The 18,533-nt window shown below is 37.7% G+C and overlaps 1 protein-coding gene across 4 annotated transcripts in view; it reads right to left on the bottom strand.

Moving 5' to 3' along the window:
- NCOA6 (nuclear receptor coactivator 6) overlaps positions 1-9,685 on the bottom strand; it is an 89,902-nt gene extending 80,217 nt beyond the window's left edge. For 3 of the 4 annotated variants that reach the window (XM_036229500.1, XM_016126414.2, XM_016126415.2), the window contains exon 1: positions 9,500-9,685. The gene's annotated coding sequence lies outside the window, so the exon portion shown is untranslated. Of the gene's footprint in view, positions 1-3,836; positions 9,013-9,499 lie in introns of those variants that run through there. The other variant, XM_036229499.1, reaches the window with a different exon arrangement.
- Between the last annotated feature and the right edge of the window lie 8,848 nt (positions 9,686-18,533).

The raw sequence follows: 18,533 nt of genomic DNA, 5'->3' as shown, positions 1-18,533 counted from the left end.
TGGGGTTTTTTTGTATGTTTGAAATTTTTATAATAAAACTTTAAAATATCAAAACCTCCACCAAACTGTGAAGTACCACTATATTGGAAGAAAAAAAATTACGAAATCCAGTATTAACTAGTGGCTAGTGGCAATATAAAGTGGTAGTTATTCTAAAGAATACTTTGACAATATGGCTAAAAAGTGTTATCTTTAGATCTAATTGAATCTTTTTAAGGAAAATGCTCTCAAAAAAACTGGAGAAAAAAGATTTATAAAGAGGTGTCACAACAATATAATTTAGAATTACAAACCAAAAATAAAAACAAACTCAAAATCACTCAAATGCCAAATAACCAAAGTATTTAAACTTTGGTTATTATGTATCATTAAAAATGATAACTATATAGATAAGTGGAAAAGTATATTGATATACTGCCAAATGAAAAGACTATAAAAACTTATATGAATTAAACTTGTAAAGACTACACACATGATAATGACTAGGAAGTCATGTGCTTATCCATCTATAATATTTTAACACAATTTAAAAATTTTCATTGACACATACTCTTAGAGAAAATATGAACAATGCAAAATACAGAATCAGGAGGAAGTGTGTAGGTACAAATAAGAAAAAGCACCTGAGGACTACTGTTGACCACAATCTGAATGAGTATTCACAATCTGAATACTGTCTTACTGTGGACAAAAAAGTCAACACAACTATTTATTATTAAAAGGACACAGAAAAAGAATGTATCATTTGCTTTGTACATACATGACCTTTCTCAATTCTTTCCATTAGTTAGATGTTTAAAAAGATATGGAAAAACTGAAAATGGTTTAGAGAAAAATCAAGAGGTAAAAAATAAGAAGGAAAAGAGGTGATTTTAAAGTTTGAAAGAAAATGAAGAGCAACATTGTTACTACTGAAATCTATGGAGAGGCTTTTGACTAGAACCTAGAAAGCTGATGTATCTCAATGTTTACAGATGACTGACTAACAAAGGCTAATAAAATCCTCAAAGTTTGTTGTGGTGGTGTTTTTGTTGTTTTATTTTTGGTTTTGTTTTTTATGTAAGAGGAATTTGACTGTCCTGGTGAAAGGTTACTGGCATAGGCAAATGAAGGAAGCAAGGTGTGTTAAATCATAAGACATCTGTTTATCTTCAAGGGGTCTTCTTATCCATGAACCCTTGATCACAGAATCTCCCTAAGGCTTGAATTGGTTAAGCAAAGCGTGAATCAGTTATCCACCATTTAAAAATTCTGTAGTGCCATCTTGCTCCCACTCAGAACATTCAAATGTCCTAGGTCTAGCATCTAGGGCCCCAAGAAACTACTCTGGCTTTATCTCCCCACCACTCCTCAACACACCAGCAAACCAGACTTCTTACTACTTCCTTTCCTAAATTTTCCTTATGCTTTCTCCTCTGTCCATCAATCCCTCAGTTCTTTTCTCCTTAATTCAACTTGTTACAATCTTACCCTTTCTTTTATTTAGTAAATTTTAATTTAATACCTCTGTATCATGTCACCTGTTATGGGTTGAATTGTGCCCTCCCCTCAAAAGATGTTAACATAAGTCCTAACCCCCAGTGCCACACAATGTAACCTGATTTGAAAACAGGATAACTGTAGACCTAATTAGTTGAGGTCATACTGGAGTAGGGTAGGCCTTTAATCCAATATTAATTGGTGTCCTTATAATAGGGAAATTTGGACACTGAGACATACAGGGAGAATGCCATGTGACAACAGAGGCAGAGTGTGAAATGATGCAGCTGCAAACCAAGATACCCCAAGAATTGATGGAAGCTAGGAAGAGGCAAAGAAGATTCTACCTAAATTCTCAGAGGGAACAAGACCTTTTTAACACCCTGAATTTAGATTCTAGCCTCAAGAACTATATGAGAACAATTTTTGTTGTTTTAAGTCAATCAGTTTGTGACTACACCTAGGAAAGTCATACCCCACCTTTTCCATGAAGCCTTCCCTGATCCTCTAAGTGGAAGTAATCTCTCTCTTCTGAATTCCCATAGCACTTACAAGCTCATTTAAACCAGGCTTTCCCTTCTTTTTATTTATGGTCACATTACATAAATATAATTTAGTTTCTTTGCAGGCAGAAACTAATTCTTCATCAATTGTATACACCTCCCAAATATGTTGACTGGTAGGCAGTCAACATATGCTGACTATACTGATCAAATTTTTCTCCATACATACTTATTCTCATCTCAGTGCTTCTGAGTAAGTCATCTCCACATACACTGAAGAGTCAAACACAACCTAAAAGAACTCAAAGACTCATATTCTTTAGGAAGCATTCCTAGATTCAACTTTACTTATATTAGTTATATTAATATATTTTATACTGATATGTGCATGTGTTATGCACATACTGCTGTTAACTAATATCCACAATGAGAAAGACTGTTTAACAAATCCATTTAGGGTCTATTGATCTGTCTCTATTAAGTCTAGTCAGATGGTAGTTTGCCTGTCTTCTCACCTTTCCTGGTATTTGGTAGTTAACCATAGTGTCTTTGAATTTTCCCAAGTGTTTGAATTTTTTAAGTCTGTATTTTGTAGAAGGAACATTACTTCCATATAACATTTACAATTATGGCAAGGGACTTAACCTAATAAATAATTTCCCTCAGTAAAATCCAGAACAGGAATTTGAGTCACAAACTTGCAACTATTTCTAACAATCAGTTGCTATCTGATTTTTAGAAAATGTACATAAATGGTACTATGGAACTAATATCAGTTCTATATTCAATGGCTCAAAAAGGATCTGATCAACAGAAACTTTTGGTGCCTCCTTGTGTGTGTGTGTGGGGGGGGGGGCGGATATGAAGCTGGTTAATGATAAATACAAACCTAAATACCTATTTGAAGTATAAATATTCTCTGAATTTGACCAATGACATTACATTAACTGACACAGCTTTTTCTCCCAACTTTACTGAGATATGATAACATAATGTGTAAGTTTAAGGTGTACAAGATGGATACAAGTATATATTGAGAAACATACAATGAATATAACAATAAGGTTAGTTAATACATCCATCACCTCACATAATTACCATATTTTTGTGTGTGTGATGAAAACATTTAAGACCTACTCTTTTAGAAACTTTCGAGTATGTAATATAGCATTGTTAGCTATAGTCACCATGCTGTACATTTGATCCCCAGAGCTTATTCATCTTATAGCTGGAAGTTTGTACTCTTTAACCAATATCTCCCCATTTCCCCCACCTCGCAGTCCCTAGCAATTGCTGTTCCATTGTTTCTATGAATTCATCTTTTTAACTGACATAATTTATATGAATTGACCTAGAATATACAATTCTTCACAAGATCTGATTCTGTTTTTATCTTTTTAGTTTTTGTTTTTTGCTTTATAGAGTCCATATATAAAATACAGCTTACCACCAAATTCTAGGGCTACATTATTCCCTCTAACAAAGCCACCGTACTCCCTTTATGTAGGTATTTATACATACCTCTAGTCGTTTATTAATTAACTCAGCAAATGTTTATTGAGCTCCTAGGCAGCCACCTTAAGTCTTTTTAGACTAAAGTGAGACAAAAAAAGATTTTTAAAAAATAAAGAACTGTGCCAGACAACATACAAGGTAGATATTGGGAAAGAGGAAGAAACAGACACAGGCCAGGCCTCAAGGAACACCCAATTTACAGTGAAGATGGAGAAAGTAAACTAGTTCTATACTTCTACTTTCTCCTCAAGCTGTTCCTACATTTCACAACCATGCTTACTTTCCTAATGTATAGCTTTAATTATGTCACCATAGGGCTAAAAACTCTTGCTGACTCACCATTAGTCAATCAAGTCCAAACTTCCCAGCTTGGGAATGGAAAGGATTCAAAGCCTTCCATGATTTGGTCGTATAGTATGCAGAGACTAAGAACACAAGCTTTGGAATTAGGCTGCCTGGACTCAAGTTCTTTCTCCATCAACTGTTAGCTCTATTCCTCAGTTTATCTATAAAAAGGGATAAAAAATAGTGTCTGTCTCACAGGGCTATTATGAGGTTTAAACGAAATACTACTTTGAAAATGCTTGACATATTATCTGGCAAACAGTATGTGTACAAAAAATGTGAGCTACTACAATTATTGTTGCTATTTTTCAATCTCCATTTCCAGCTTTAATTCCGACAGCCCTGTTACAATCTTATTTTCCCGTGAAACTGGACTCTTTACTATCTCCTAAACACCTGTTTTTACAATCATACTTTCAACCTGCAAAGTATTATGTCTCATCTTCAAGCATTATGATCCTAACCATCTTGGTATCCCCACTTAAAGGCCACTTCTTTCAGGTACCAGCTCCATTACACATTACATACAGCCCACATGACACTTAAACCCTGGCTAGATTCATTTTTGTATCCTACAGAGTTCTAGCCCAATGTACATGGTAGGGCCCAATAATGTTTGACAAATAAATGAATTCTTATATTTCCTCCCTCTTATCCAACTGCTCCCTTGGAAAACAATTGTACATCACAAGTGAAAAGACCTCTTCTGTAGTATTTCATAAAGTGGGCCAGCTAATTTTCTTTTCTATCACCAATGTGGTCATTTCTAATGTAGTACCCAACATAGAGTAGATGCCTATGAATTTCATCTCATCTTTTCATTTCAATTATCATTTTATTCATTATAATCAAGTATGAGTCAGGCTTAGAAATAGATTTTTGTTTTTATCTGCCCACAAACTCTTCTATCAATTTCTGGCCATTCTTACTCTATCCCAATATGTCATTTATTGGTTTAGGAGACAGAATATTTAAAATCTCAGTAAAAACCAGAAAATTAAATGCCTATAGGGTGATAAGTAAATGAACAAAGCAAATGAGTAGTAAGGACTGCACAGAAAACCAGGAAACACATATCCCCTCCTGAAAGTTTCAGCTTTAAATGTATTGCTATGAGAGAATATGGGCTTGGCATTGACAGATCTTTTAATTTTTCAAGGTAAGTCAGAAACTCTGAAATTTATATAAATTTTTAAGACATTAAAAATATTGTATGAGCCAAACAAAAGGTATCTGCAGGTCAAATCCAAACACAGGCTGCCAGTTTGCACCCTCTGCTACAGAAGTTCTCTCAACCATTGGTTTGACCTGAAAACCAAACTAATTCTACAATTGTGTTGAACACATTGAGCCTCTACTCTATTCTGGGAATCAGAAATGAACAATAGTGCTAAGTAACAGCTAACATTATTAAGCATTTTCTAGGTGCCACAGTGTTCTACATGTTACATTATTTAACTCGCTTAATCCTCACAACAATCCTATGAGATAAATACTGTTATCCTATTTTAAAGATGAGGAAACTAAGGCAACTTGTCCAAGGTCACATAATTAACAAGCAGTGGAGCTGCAATTAGGACCTCAGACTTGACCAAAAGAGCTCATAACGTGAAAACAAAAGCCATTCAATAAATGGTGCTGGGATAATAAATTATACAGAGGGAAAAAAATGAAACTGGACCCTACCTCACACCACACATGAGACAATTCAATCTAAACATCAAAAACAAATCCATAGAGATTCAATAAGATAATATAAAGAATAATTTCAAGAACTTGGAGGGAGATTGATAAATTTGACTTTAATAAAACTCAGAACTTCTTTTTAACAAAAGACAAGTTAACAAGATAAAAAGATTAGCAACAAACTGGGAAATGACACCTGTAATAAATATAACCAACACAGGTTTAATAATCAGAAAATATAAAGAAATCTTTTGAAAAAGACAACCCAACAGAAAAATGGCAAAACAAGCCCAAGCATGGTCTCAACACCCACAGTTGCCACAGAGCAGACCCCAGAACAGACTTTGGCATCACTGACCAATATAAAACATTCAGGGGTCTACGTGATGCTGCAGGTATACAAAGCATGGGGAACTCAACCAGAAGGACAGAGAAAAAATGGTTATTCTCCATCGCAGAGGAACTGAATGGCAAACCAGAAGTTGAACATTCAACATTCAGACACAGATCAGGCACTGGCAAACATCTTTATTAAGAGCCAGATAGTAAATATTTTCAGCTTTGTGAGCTATATGTTCTCTGTTATAACCACTCAACTCTAACATTGGTAGTGTGAAAACAGCCAAAGACGGTATGTTAATGAATGAGTGTGCTAGTGTTCCAATAAAGCTTTATTTACATAAATAGGTGGTAGGCCAGATTTGACCTATGGGCTATAGTTTGCAGACCCCTAACATAGATGGTTCTGATTTTCCTACACTCTAGGAATATTTTTCCTATCTTTCACTGCCTTTTATGTCTGCTGACACTTATCTCTGATTTCCTTAAGCAAAAACTATATCACATTTGACAGCTTTGCAATGGTTTCCAAAAGACTATTACTCTATCAAAAAAACATCTTATTATCTGTGACAATTCTCACCTCACTTTTCTTTTATCTTTTTTTAACCTCTTTGACAGCCAGCATCCCAAACTAGAAATTTAAAAAATTCCCTCTTACCACTCACAATGTTAATTATCAACACCAGAAAATTCTAATGCTCTTCAACGCTCAAAGCCTCTGCCTTTGTCCAAGCTGTCATTACTCCTTTCCTGCTCTCCAGTAGGCTCTCCTTCTGAATAACATCCGTTTATCTCCTAAAAATTAAACCTCATCATACAGTCCTGCCTTTGAAGACCTTAAATACCTCCCTATCAGCTAAGGATTCAGTCCAAACTCCTTAGCAAGGTCCTTCACATCCAGATTTCAAACCTTCCCAGTCTTCTCTCTCTCTCTCTCTCTCTCTCTCTCTCTCTCTCTCTCTCTCTCTCTCTCTCTCTCTCTCTGTGTCTGTCTCTCTCTCTCTTTCCTCCAACCACATTCAATTACATTCCTTGAAAATGCATGCCTTTACTTGGAAAGCTCTTCCTTACAACTGCCCACCTAGCAAACTCTTCTACCTTTCAGGATACATTTAAAATGTCATCCCTTTGCCAAACCTTTCCTTGATTCCTATAGCAGATATGTGCCCACTTCTGTGTACTCACAACCTTTGAGAACTCTCCTTTGGCATTTACCATCCTGAACTATCATTGTTACATGTCTGTTTCTTTCGAAGTGAAAAAACCCTGCCTTAAAGACCTCTGAATCCTCAAAGCCTGCCATAATGTTTGACATACAGTTGAGGTCTAGAGCACAGTAAATGTTGAATGGAAGATGTGCTTGGTAGTAAGGATAGGGTTTCCTAACCTGGAGTTTGTAGAAGGGAGCCCAAAAATAGAATTCAGGGGGTCCATGAACTACAGGAAAATAAATTACCTCTTTATTTTTACTAACCTCTGAGTTGTCATTTCCTTCAAATACTAATGTAGGCAACAAACTATCCTATAATTGACAGTATCTGTGACTGTAGCAGTAATCACAGATACTTTATATCATACGACAGTTGTTGCAGGTATCTTAAAGTATTACTTGTGTTCCTCATGTCTTTAAAATTATAAAACTTTATATAGTGTGTTGATAAAGAAGTATATATTACTATATCATAATTTGTATATTTTGGTAATTATATTTCAACATAGATGGTTTTCTTTGTAATCAAATATACTTTTGTTTTATGCAATTAAAAATATATTCTGCGGGGGGTTCATAGGCTTCAGTAGATGCTAGAGGGGTCCATGGAACTGACAAGGTTAGGCTCTCCTGCATTAGAAAGACCCCGAACAAATTAATCATGCTGCTTTATATACATATTGTATATCCGTATTGAACGTATATTGAAAATCTTATTGCTATGCATGTCCTCAACATTTTTGTTGAGTCCTTTTTGATTATATGGGAACTACTATCTCATGACTGATTTCCATAGCTTCCCTCAGAACTCTCCCATAGCCCATGTGAACTTTGAACTCTTCTCTATCATGATCAAATTTCTATTAAAGCCTGATCATGATAGAGATCCTTCACTTTTTTTTAGTTTGTGTGTGTGTATGCATGTGTGTGTGTGTGTGTGTGTGTCCCTTTGGTCTACGGTAAACACCTAAAAAGGGCAACTCTTAAAACTTTAGAAGTCAAAAGGGTCCCGAAGATAACTTCTTTGCACAAATGGAGGTGGGCTAGAAATGATCAAATAGTTGGTTACCTATACTTTTTTGTATCCCCTTCTCAGCCTTTGAACTGACAAACTCATTACAGAAACAAAATAAATTAATAGTTCTTTGATATAAGCTGCCATGCTTGACTTAACATTTTCTCCCAGCTAGCAAATTCCTCTAAGGCAGTGTGTTGAATGAAGCAGCAGACCTGCGTGCCAGTACCCTCTCTGCCATTAACTTTTAAGATGTTAGGAAGTCAACTTTACCTTTCCATTTCTCAGCTAAAATCACTACATCACATGAAATAGTTACATGATCTCTAAGGCCTCTGTAGTTTTTACACATTCACTACTTCTTCCTTTTTTACTGGCTTCAATAACGCCTTTCTGATGACCTCCCCAGGTGACCCTGCTCTTAAAAAAGTGGGCTGTCCCCCTCCTGGGAAGACACCTAGGGTCACCGCCCACAAACAGCCCGGTTCCTCCTTTTAAAGACACACACAAATTCCCTAACTTGATGGAGGTTCTCTCTCCTTGCCAACCAATTCCACTCTCCGCACCCCTTTTGCTGGCCAGCTCCTACACCCAAACCTCAGTCCCCCTTTTGTCTCTTCTTTATCAAGCCCTTCCCCCCCCCTTTTTTTTTTGCTCTCTTCAATAGACAGTGGAGGATCCTGGGGGCATATATGTCCTCAATGCCTTAGGAGTTAGTTACACCATCTTGCAATTTAGTCCTGCGACTCCCAGGACTGCTACAATCTGATACCCGTGTCTGTACCCAAGAATCTCCATTTCTAATCAACCTCTTCTACCCCGCCCAAACAACTGCCACCGTCCTGACAGCCAGAGCTTGGACTTCACGCCCCTCTGGATCCTATCTACCCTGGGGTCCTGAACACCGCCATAGCCTAACCCAGTCCCAGGTCCTGCACCACCCCGCCCCCCCCCCCAAGTCCCACGGAACCCAACCCCAGTTCCGTTTGGACCCAGTGTCCCTTGTCCGCGACCCTGGCCACGACCCCACGTCCGGCTCCTGCCCCGTTCCTCGGCCCAGGAGCGCCACCCCATGCAGAGACCCTAGCCAACCCTGCACTCCCTCAGCGCCCGAGACCCCGTGTCCGGCACACTCTCCAGCCGCGGCCGGGACCCCGCTCCCTCCAGCGCCCCCGCCCGCAGGCCCGGGGCCGGCTCCCCAACATGGCGACGGGGACACGAGCACGGCGGGCGGGCGGGGCGGCTCCCGCCCGGGCCCGCACAGGAGCGGTGCTCCACGGGCGCCCGGCGCCATTTTCCCGCGCCGGGCCCAGGCGGCGCCTCCTTGCAACATAGCCAGCCCGGCCGGGCCCGCGGACGCCCGGTGGGCCCACCCCTTACGGGGCCGCGTCGCCGTCACCTCACCTGAGCGCGGCCCCAGCCCTCCCGGGCGGGCCTCGGAGCACGGGCCCGGGCCGTGCGTGCCCGCGGCCCTCCGTGAGTCCGTCCGTCCGTGCTCGCGTGCGTCCGTCTGTCCGGCCGTCGGCGCCCGGCCGCCCGCAGCCCGACCCGGCAGGGCCTCAGCGAGCCGGCGGGGAGGGGGATGGGCCGGACCGGGCCGGGGAGGGAGGGGGAGGGAGGGAGAGAAGGAGGGAGGGAGTGCGGGAGAGGGCGGGGCGGGGCGGACCACGGGTGGGTGGAGTCTGGACACGTGACCAAACGTCCCCCAACGCGCGAGGCGGAGCGCACACCCGCTCACTTGGGTGCAGATCTCAGTACGGGAACCGGTAGATCTCTCTCTCTCCCAGCGTTGTAATATCGCCAGTGGCTTTTGCCCCCATTTCGGAGACTCTGCACAGCCCTTGGGGAGCCCTGTGGCTGAGTGTTCTTGGCCAAGTCAGCCAAGTCTCAGTTTACCCATTGGAAAATGGGTCCTGATAGTGCTTGCAAAGAGGAAATGAAAGGCATGGAAAGCATTTAGTACAATGCCTGACACATAGTGTCTAATAAGTTAATGTGGTAATAAAGATAACCTTTAGCCTTTATTATTATTTGCCTGGAATCCCTCTTTACCTTTTCCCATCGCCATCACCCCCCCAGCAAGCACAGTAGGTGCCCTCCCCTCTCCTCAAATGTAGGAAGGCCTCCCCAGCACTGCACTAGATGTCTATCATACAGGCCTGGATTCAGATCTGACTTTCGCTCTTGATAGCTGTGTGATTTTCTTTGCTTCTGAACTTCAGCTTCATCATCTATAAAATGGGAATTGAGGGTATGTTATCACAGAAGCATCAAGAAGATAGAAGATGAGCAGGTGGATTGTAAACTGATTGCAAAGCTCAAGCATAGTGGTCTCATCCAAGAAAAGGAATCAGGAGTTCTTTCATTCCGCAGATATTTACTGAGCATACGCTGTATGCTTGAAGTGGTGTCCAAGCCGTCCAGGGCCTTTTCACATCCTCCCTGGCTCCCCTCCAATCTATTCTCCACCATACTGTTAGAGTAATGTTTCTGTGTCAGAAGTCTGATCATGTCCCTTTCCTATTTAAAACTATTTGATGGTTCCACATTGCTCTTAAGATAAGGACCAAATAAATGTCTTACTGTTGCTCTTCCTACATCTCCAGACTTATCTCAGTGCTCCCTTCCCCACTTTCTGGGCTGCAACTACTTCCTTCATATATTGTACTTACCCCCTTCTCAGGGCCCTTGCACATGCTGACCCTCCCCCTAAAATGTTCTCCCCCCTTAGATAACTCATCAGCCCTCAGAACCCAGCTCAAACATTGCTTCCACAAAGGGCACCTTTCCTGACCACTCCCCAGAAAGGTTCTCTTGCTTGTCCTCAATAGGATGCACTAGGTTGTTTATTCCTTGTCTTCACCACTGGGCTATGGACTCTATAAGGAGGGAGATTTTACCCATTTTGTTAACTGCTGTCTCCTCAGCACATAGCACAGTGCCTGACACAGAGGAGATGCTTAATAAATATTTATTGTATCTATGAATCAGGCACTGTGCTAGCTGCAGGGCCCAAAAGGGCAGAGAAAAGTAAAGAAAACCGCAGGCGGCCACAAGGGGTACCTCAGACCTTTGAGCCTGTGAAATTAACACCAAAAAGATTTACTAGAAGAGCCTGGGGAGGGGGAAATTAAGCTTTTTTTTTTTAAGCTTTATTATCTATTTACTTTTAGATTATTATTATTATTATTATTTTATTAAAGCCTACAGCACCTGGTATTCATTCCTAGGCTGTCTCCCATCCAAGTACTAACCAGGCCCGACCCTGCTTAGCTTCCAAGATTAGTCTTTTTTTAACTTTTGAAAAGTGAGGTATAATTTACATAAAGCAAAATGAAACATCTTAAGTGTATACCTAATAAACTTTTACTTATGTTCGTGGGTTTGCACCTCCCAGGTCAAGTTACAGAACTATCAACCCAGAAAGTTTCCTTTGTGCCCTCCCACATGTCCCCTCCCAATCAATACTTGCTCCCCAAGAAGTAACCACTTCTAACTGGTACCAGAGACCAACTTTGACAGTTCTTGAACTTCATGTAAACACATAAGCATGTACTCTTTTGTGTTAGTCTAGAAATCTTACATACCCAAAGAGCGACTCTTTGGATAATGATACAATTAATGAACTACTTGATTAATTAATTAATATGAAAGACTAAATGAGAAACTCTGGTTATTGCATCTTCTGGAGACAAGGGTCCTACCAAGAGGCTGAGATGACATCATACACACACCTCCAAGTCTCACAAAAATTTCTAGACGGAAGAAAGATCTGAAAGGTCCTAATGCAACAAAAACCCAGTTTAAAAATGAGCAGAAGACTTGAATAGACATTTATCCAAAGAAGACATACGTGACCAATAAGCAGGTAAAAAGACATTCAACTGCACTAGTCATTAGGGCAATGCAAATCAAAACCATAATGAGATCAATTCACACCATTAGCATGGTTATTATTTGAAAAAACAAAGTCACAAGTGTTAGTGAGGATATAGAGAAATTGGAACCCTTTTACATTGGTGGTGGGAATGGAAATGGTGCAACAGCTGTGGGAAGAAGTTTGGCAGCTTCACAAAAAGTTAAACATAGAATTACCATTTGATCCAGCAATTCCACTTCTGGATATTTACTCCCCCCACCCCCCAAATGTAGAAGCAGGGATCCAAAGAGATTTGTACACCCATGTGCATAGCAGTATTATTCATCATAACTGAAAGGTGGAAGCAATCCAAGTGTCTATCAACAACAGATGAATGGTTAAACAAAATGAGTTATTTATATACAATGGAATACTTTATGGCCTAAAAAGGGAGGAAATTTTGACACATGGTACAACTTGGATAAACCTTGAAGACATTACGGTACGTAAAATAAGCAAGTCACAAAAGGACAAATATCCTATGATACCTCTTATATGAGATTCCTAGAGTAGTCAAACTCATAGAATAATGATTGCCAAGGGCTGGAGGGGGTGAAGAATGGAGAGTTACCGTTTAATGGGTACAGAGTTTCAGTTGGAAAAAGTGAAAAATTTCTGGAAATGGATAGTAGTGGTGGTCGTATGACAATGTGAATGTACTTAATGCCACTGAAAATATAAGCATGAACTATATTCTTAAAAATAATTAAAATGGCAAATTTTAGGTTATATATATTTTACCATAATTTAAATATATATATACTGGAACCTGAGCCACTGTTTTCATTTTTTCACCTTGTTATCCAGGTCTTTAAACTGAAGGTTATAGGTTTTTAGTAAGAATGCAGGGAGCTAAGAGGCAGGGGCCCATTTTGAGAGTCAAAAATAGCACAAGCATAGGCAACATAAACATTTGTTGCCCACAGGAAGGTAGCAAAGGAACAGAAAGAGGCCATAGACTGGAACTAAGTATACCCTAGTGATTACAAGATTGGACTCTGAAACCAAAATACCTTAGTTCAGATTCTAGCTCTGCCATTTATTAGCTATGTGAATTTGGGCAATTCCAACCTTCTAGTTATACAGATGAAGAAAGTGAGACCAGAGATTAATGACTGTCCAACAGAGTCCAAAGTATTTTCTTCTTTATTGTGTTTGGTTTTTTAATTCTGACATTGTTTTTATTTTGTTTTGTGTATGCTTCCCAAAGAAAGTATATTTTAATATCTTTACCTGTAATTTAACTTAACTTTTTTCTGCTTTGGTTATCTGTAGATAAGGGCACCTTACAGATGAGAATTAGAGAATTAAAGGAATTAGTACTTATAAAATGTTTAGAAGAATGCCTACTGTTTTTGAGGCCTCAAGAAGCAGCAAATTAACAGAGGCCTCTACAGAGGTTATCAGGCTGTTTCACAGGATGTTATGAACAAGAACAGCAGTCCTGAGACATTCAAGATGCTCTGGATTCAGACTTATCGAACTTCTACTTTCATGTTTGCTCAAATGCGCCTAAGCTTTGCAGTAATAGGATTGATAGTGAATACTCGAACTGTCTTTAAGAACAACATCAAACATGAAAAAAAAAGAACAAAACCATCTAGAGAGCATCAACATTCTACTGTCTGTGGGGCTTATCACAATAGTGCCAAACAACAAAGTTACCACATTTAGTTAGACAAGTTGTATCTTGTAGGACATCATATCTAAGTGGGTGCCATTCACTGGGAAACATTATAATTTATAAATTTATTATGATAATTTACCGGTAGATGGCAGTAAAATGTCTTTTTATTACAAAATCAGCTCAATTTTCATACAATGCGAAAGTATTTTGAAGAGTAGTCACTTCTACTTTGAGCAAGGCTTAATATGAGCAAGCAATGGTTTGCTCTTAGGAAAAAGAGATTAGAAAATAAAAATAGAGTGATAACTATACAACTGAAAAAAATTAAAGCGTATCAAAAAGTGATCCCTTTCCCCCAAAAAGGAGAAATATTCTTAGGACTTAAAAGCCTGTTTTCAAAACTATTCTGAAATTTTAAAACTTTTTATTAGAGTACAACATAAAGACATGCAAATACACAAATCAGAGAGCGAGGCGGAGGGAAGTAGATGGGGTAAAAGGGATCAAATATGTGGTGACAGAAAGAAATCTAACACACCATGCAATATATATATGCCTTACTGTTAAATTGTATACCTGCAACTTATGGATTTCATTAACCAATGTCAAAATTAATTAATTAATTAATTAAAATTAAAAAATAAACATTTTAAAGCCAAAAAAATTAAAGTCTCACAAAAAGAAAATAGACAAATCATAAGTGTGTAAAGCCTGATCAATTTTCACAAAGTGAATATACATCTAACCAACTCCCAAATCAAGAAATGGAACATTACCAGCCTCGGCAAAGGCCCTTCATGTCCTCTTTCCAGTCATTACCCATGTGCCTGAGAGTAAACAGTATCATGACTTCTAACTCCATAGATTAGGCTTCCCAAGTGTTAAACTTTATACAAATGGAATTTTATAGGATATATTCTTTTGAGTCTGGCTTCTTTTACTCAATTTTATATTTTTGAGATTCATTTATATTGTTGCATATAGTTGTAGTTTGTTCCTTTTCATTGCTTCATAGTATTTCATTATTTGACTATATTAGTTTATCCATTCTACTGGTGATAAGCATTTCGGTTTCTACTGTAAGTCTATTTTTTAATAGTACTACTATGAATATTCTTGTACATGTCTTTGGATGAATATGTGTCCAGTTTTCTGCTGGATATATACTTAGGACTAGGATTGCTAGGTCATAGAGTTTGCATGCATTCCACTCCAGTTGATATTGACAAATGCTACGTCCTTTTTTTAAACAGTTTTATTGAGAGATAATTTGCATACCATTACAATCATTTAAAGTGTACAATTCAGTGTTTTTAGTATAGTCACAGATAGGTGCAACCATCAACACAATCAATATTTTAGAATGTTTTTATTGCCTCAGTAAGAAACCCTGTATCCTTTTGGTATTGCCCTTCCTCCCAATGCTCTCCATTTCCTTATCCCTAAGCAGCCACTAATTTGCTTCCTGTCACTATAGATTTGCCTATTCTGGATATTTCATGTAAATTAAATCGTATAATATGTGCCCTTTGTCTGACTTCTTTCACTTAACATGTTTTCAGTGTTCATACATATTGTAGCATGTGTTAGTGTTACATTCCTTTTAATGGCTGAATAGTATTCCATTGTGTGAATATATCATATTTGTTTATCCATTCATCCATTGATAGACGTTGAGTTGCTTTCATCTTTTGGCTTTTCTGAATAGTGCTGCTATTCGTGTACAAGTTTTTGTTTGAACACCTGTTTTCAGTTCTTTGGAGTATATATCTGGGAGTGAAATTGCTGGGTCATATAGTAATTTTATGTTTATCTTATCAAAGAAATGATAAACCATTTTCTACAGAGGCTGCACCATTATACATTTCCACTAGCAATGTATGAGGGTTCCAGTTTCTCCATATCCTTACCAATATTTGTTATTTATGTTTTAAAAATTATTTTTAAAAATTATTATTATAGCCAACCTATAATGTGGAGTGGTATTTATTGTGGTTTTGATATGTATTTCCCTAATAACTTATGGTATTGAGCATCTTCTCATAGACTTATTGGCCATTTGTATATCTTCTTTGGAGAAATATCTGTTCAGATCCTTTGTCCAACTTTTAATTGGGTTGTTGAATTCTGAGTGTTCTTTATATATTCTGGATACTGGACTCTTATCAGATATGTGATTGTAAATATTTTTCTCATTTTGGGGGGCTGTCTTTTCATTCTCTTAATAGTGTCCTTTGATGTGTAAAAGTTTTTAATTTTGATGTAGTACAATTTATTTTTTCTTTTGTTCCTTGTGCTTTTGATGTTATATCTGAAAAACCATTGCCAAATTAAAGGTGAATTTACTTGTATGTTTTTTTCTAAGAGTTTTACAGTTTTAGCTCTTATATTTAGGCTTTGATCCATTGTGAGTTGCTTTTTGTATGCGATGTGAGACAGGGGTCAAACTTCATCTTTTTGTACCATATCCAGTTGTACTATTACCATTTGTTTAAGAGACTATTCTTTCTGCATTAAATGATCTTGGCACCCTTATCAGAAATCAATTGACCATAGGTATGTGAGTTTATTTCTGGACTCTCAATTCTATTCCATTAATATATTTATCCTTATGCCAATACCATACTGTTTTGATTACTATAATTTTATAGAAAGTTTTGAAACCAGGAAGCTTTATATCAAGATATGAAGAAAATACCAAAATATCCAATTTAAGAAGCAAGTAGTTATATCTTCAAGCTACTGAAACCTGAGCGAATATTGTAAAAACTCTTCAAATTTCCAAGCTCCTTATATCTTCATTTCATAGTCAGCAAAAATAAGGTTCTCAATGTGGTGAATTTTACGTTTTCTGTGGTAGATCAGAATAGTACAGTCTAAATAAAGTAAAAATGATTAAGACTATAAGTCCAGGAGAGTAAGAACATTGTCCGTCTTGTTCACCAATATCACCAGTGCCTCAGGCAGTGCATAGCAGAGCGTAGACACTTAAGAAAATATTTGTGGAATAAAATATGATATTTCATATATTGAGTGATGAAACAGATTTTCTAAGATATCAGAAGTTTGTTTTAAAAAATAAGAATTTTTCCATCGAACAAATCTTTTATTCAAAGTTGTCATTATTTGTATATTTAAAAAAAGAAATGACCCCAAGAGACCTATGTGACCCCACAAAAGCATGGTACATGGAAGGTCCTATAATCTATCATTTGAAAGACAGCTTAGGAGAGTTGGTATGACTTAGAGGGGTGGCTCAAGCACCTAAAAATATCAAGGCAAAGATATTCCAAGTTGCAGTGGAAAGCACACAAATACTCAGCAATAGGAAACTAAACACTCCAATGAACCATGATGCATCATTATAAATAATTAGGCGATCCATATGTTTTGATGTTGACATAAAAAATGTTTGTGTTATATATTGGTAAGTAGAAAAAAAAGAAGGTATAGGTAGTGTGAATAGTATAATCCCCTTTTTATTTTTAAATAGTATAATATATGTTATATCTACAGAAAAAAGAATTGGAGGAATATATATGAAATTACTGGATTTCTGGAAAGTTGCGATTTTGAGGGCATGGATCATCTACACTGTATCTACGGACTGTTTGATATTCAAATAATTCTTACATCTATAATTAGATAAAATAATAAAGTTTCAAGAAGACAGGAATATGATCTTTAGAGTCAAACATATTGCTTTTGAATTATGGATCTGCCAGCTATCATCTGGGTGACTTTAAGCAAGTTAATTCTTGTCTCTGAACCACAATTTCCTCATCCATAAAATGGTGGAATTAACACTAGCCCCATAAGGTTGTTGCAACATGTCTCATCAGTTTGATCTCATACTATCATGCTCTCAGTATGCTTTAGAATAGAGGTCAGGAAACTACTGCCCTTAGGCTAAATTGGGCCATTTTTGTAAAATAAAGCTTATTGAGAAAGTAACATAGCCAGTTGTTTACATAATGCCTATGGTTGCTTTTGCACTACAACAGCAAAGTTGAGTAGTTACTACAAGGACTATATAGCCTCAAAGCATGAAATCCTTTCTATCTGGCCCATTACAGTAAAAGTTTATTGACAGAACCCTGCTCTAGGAAGAACACACTGGCATTCTTCCACCTCTTTTAACATAACATATTCACCAGAGGATCTTTGCACATACTGATCCCTTTGCCTAAAATGACAGTCTCATATTTTACATCTAATCCTTTTCTGTCAATCCTATTCTTCCTCACCATCTCCCTAGGGAGGTCTTGGCTGATCCAACCCCACCCCTGAATTAGATTAACTTTCCTGTTATACATTCTCATAGCATCCCTCGTAGAGCTTATCATGATGGCAGTAAGCCTAATTGTCTGTGTCCTTATTTCTCTAACATTTTGTCCCCCCTGTAGAATGCAAACATATAAAAAATAGTCTCGTTCAAAGCTGAATCTCCAGTGCCTAACAAAGTAACTGGAATATAATGGATGGATACATTCATGCATAAATGACATAATTATAAAAGGTACTTATTGTCTGGTATATATAGTGTATAAAGTATACTTTATTACAAATAGTTCACCTATTAGATGTCCAAATGGTTAAGAGCTCTTAATTAAGCTGGAAATCTTGAGATTAAATCCCAATTCTTCCATTTAACACATGAGGAACCTAGGACAAATCCCTTCACCTCTTTTTGCCAGTTTCCCATCTATAAAATGGGCACAATATTAGTGTCTACCTCATGAGGTTTGTAATAAATAAAATTATGCACATAACGTGTTTAGCAAACAGCCTGGCACACAGTAAGTATTCGATAGATGCTATTTATAATTATAATTATTGTTATTAATTATCCTTATAATTTTTATAGTGCAAGTATTAGAGAGATGGCAGAT

Source organism: Rousettus aegyptiacus, unplaced genomic scaffold, assembly GCF_014176215.1.
Source record: "Rousettus aegyptiacus isolate mRouAeg1 unplaced genomic scaffold, mRouAeg1.p scaffold_m13_p_12, whole genome shotgun sequence".
Lineage (NCBI taxonomy): Eukaryota > Metazoa > Chordata > Mammalia > Chiroptera > Pteropodidae > Rousettus > Rousettus aegyptiacus.
Note: the sequence above shows the minus strand (reverse complement) of the source record. Positions and strands in the feature narration are given on the sequence as shown.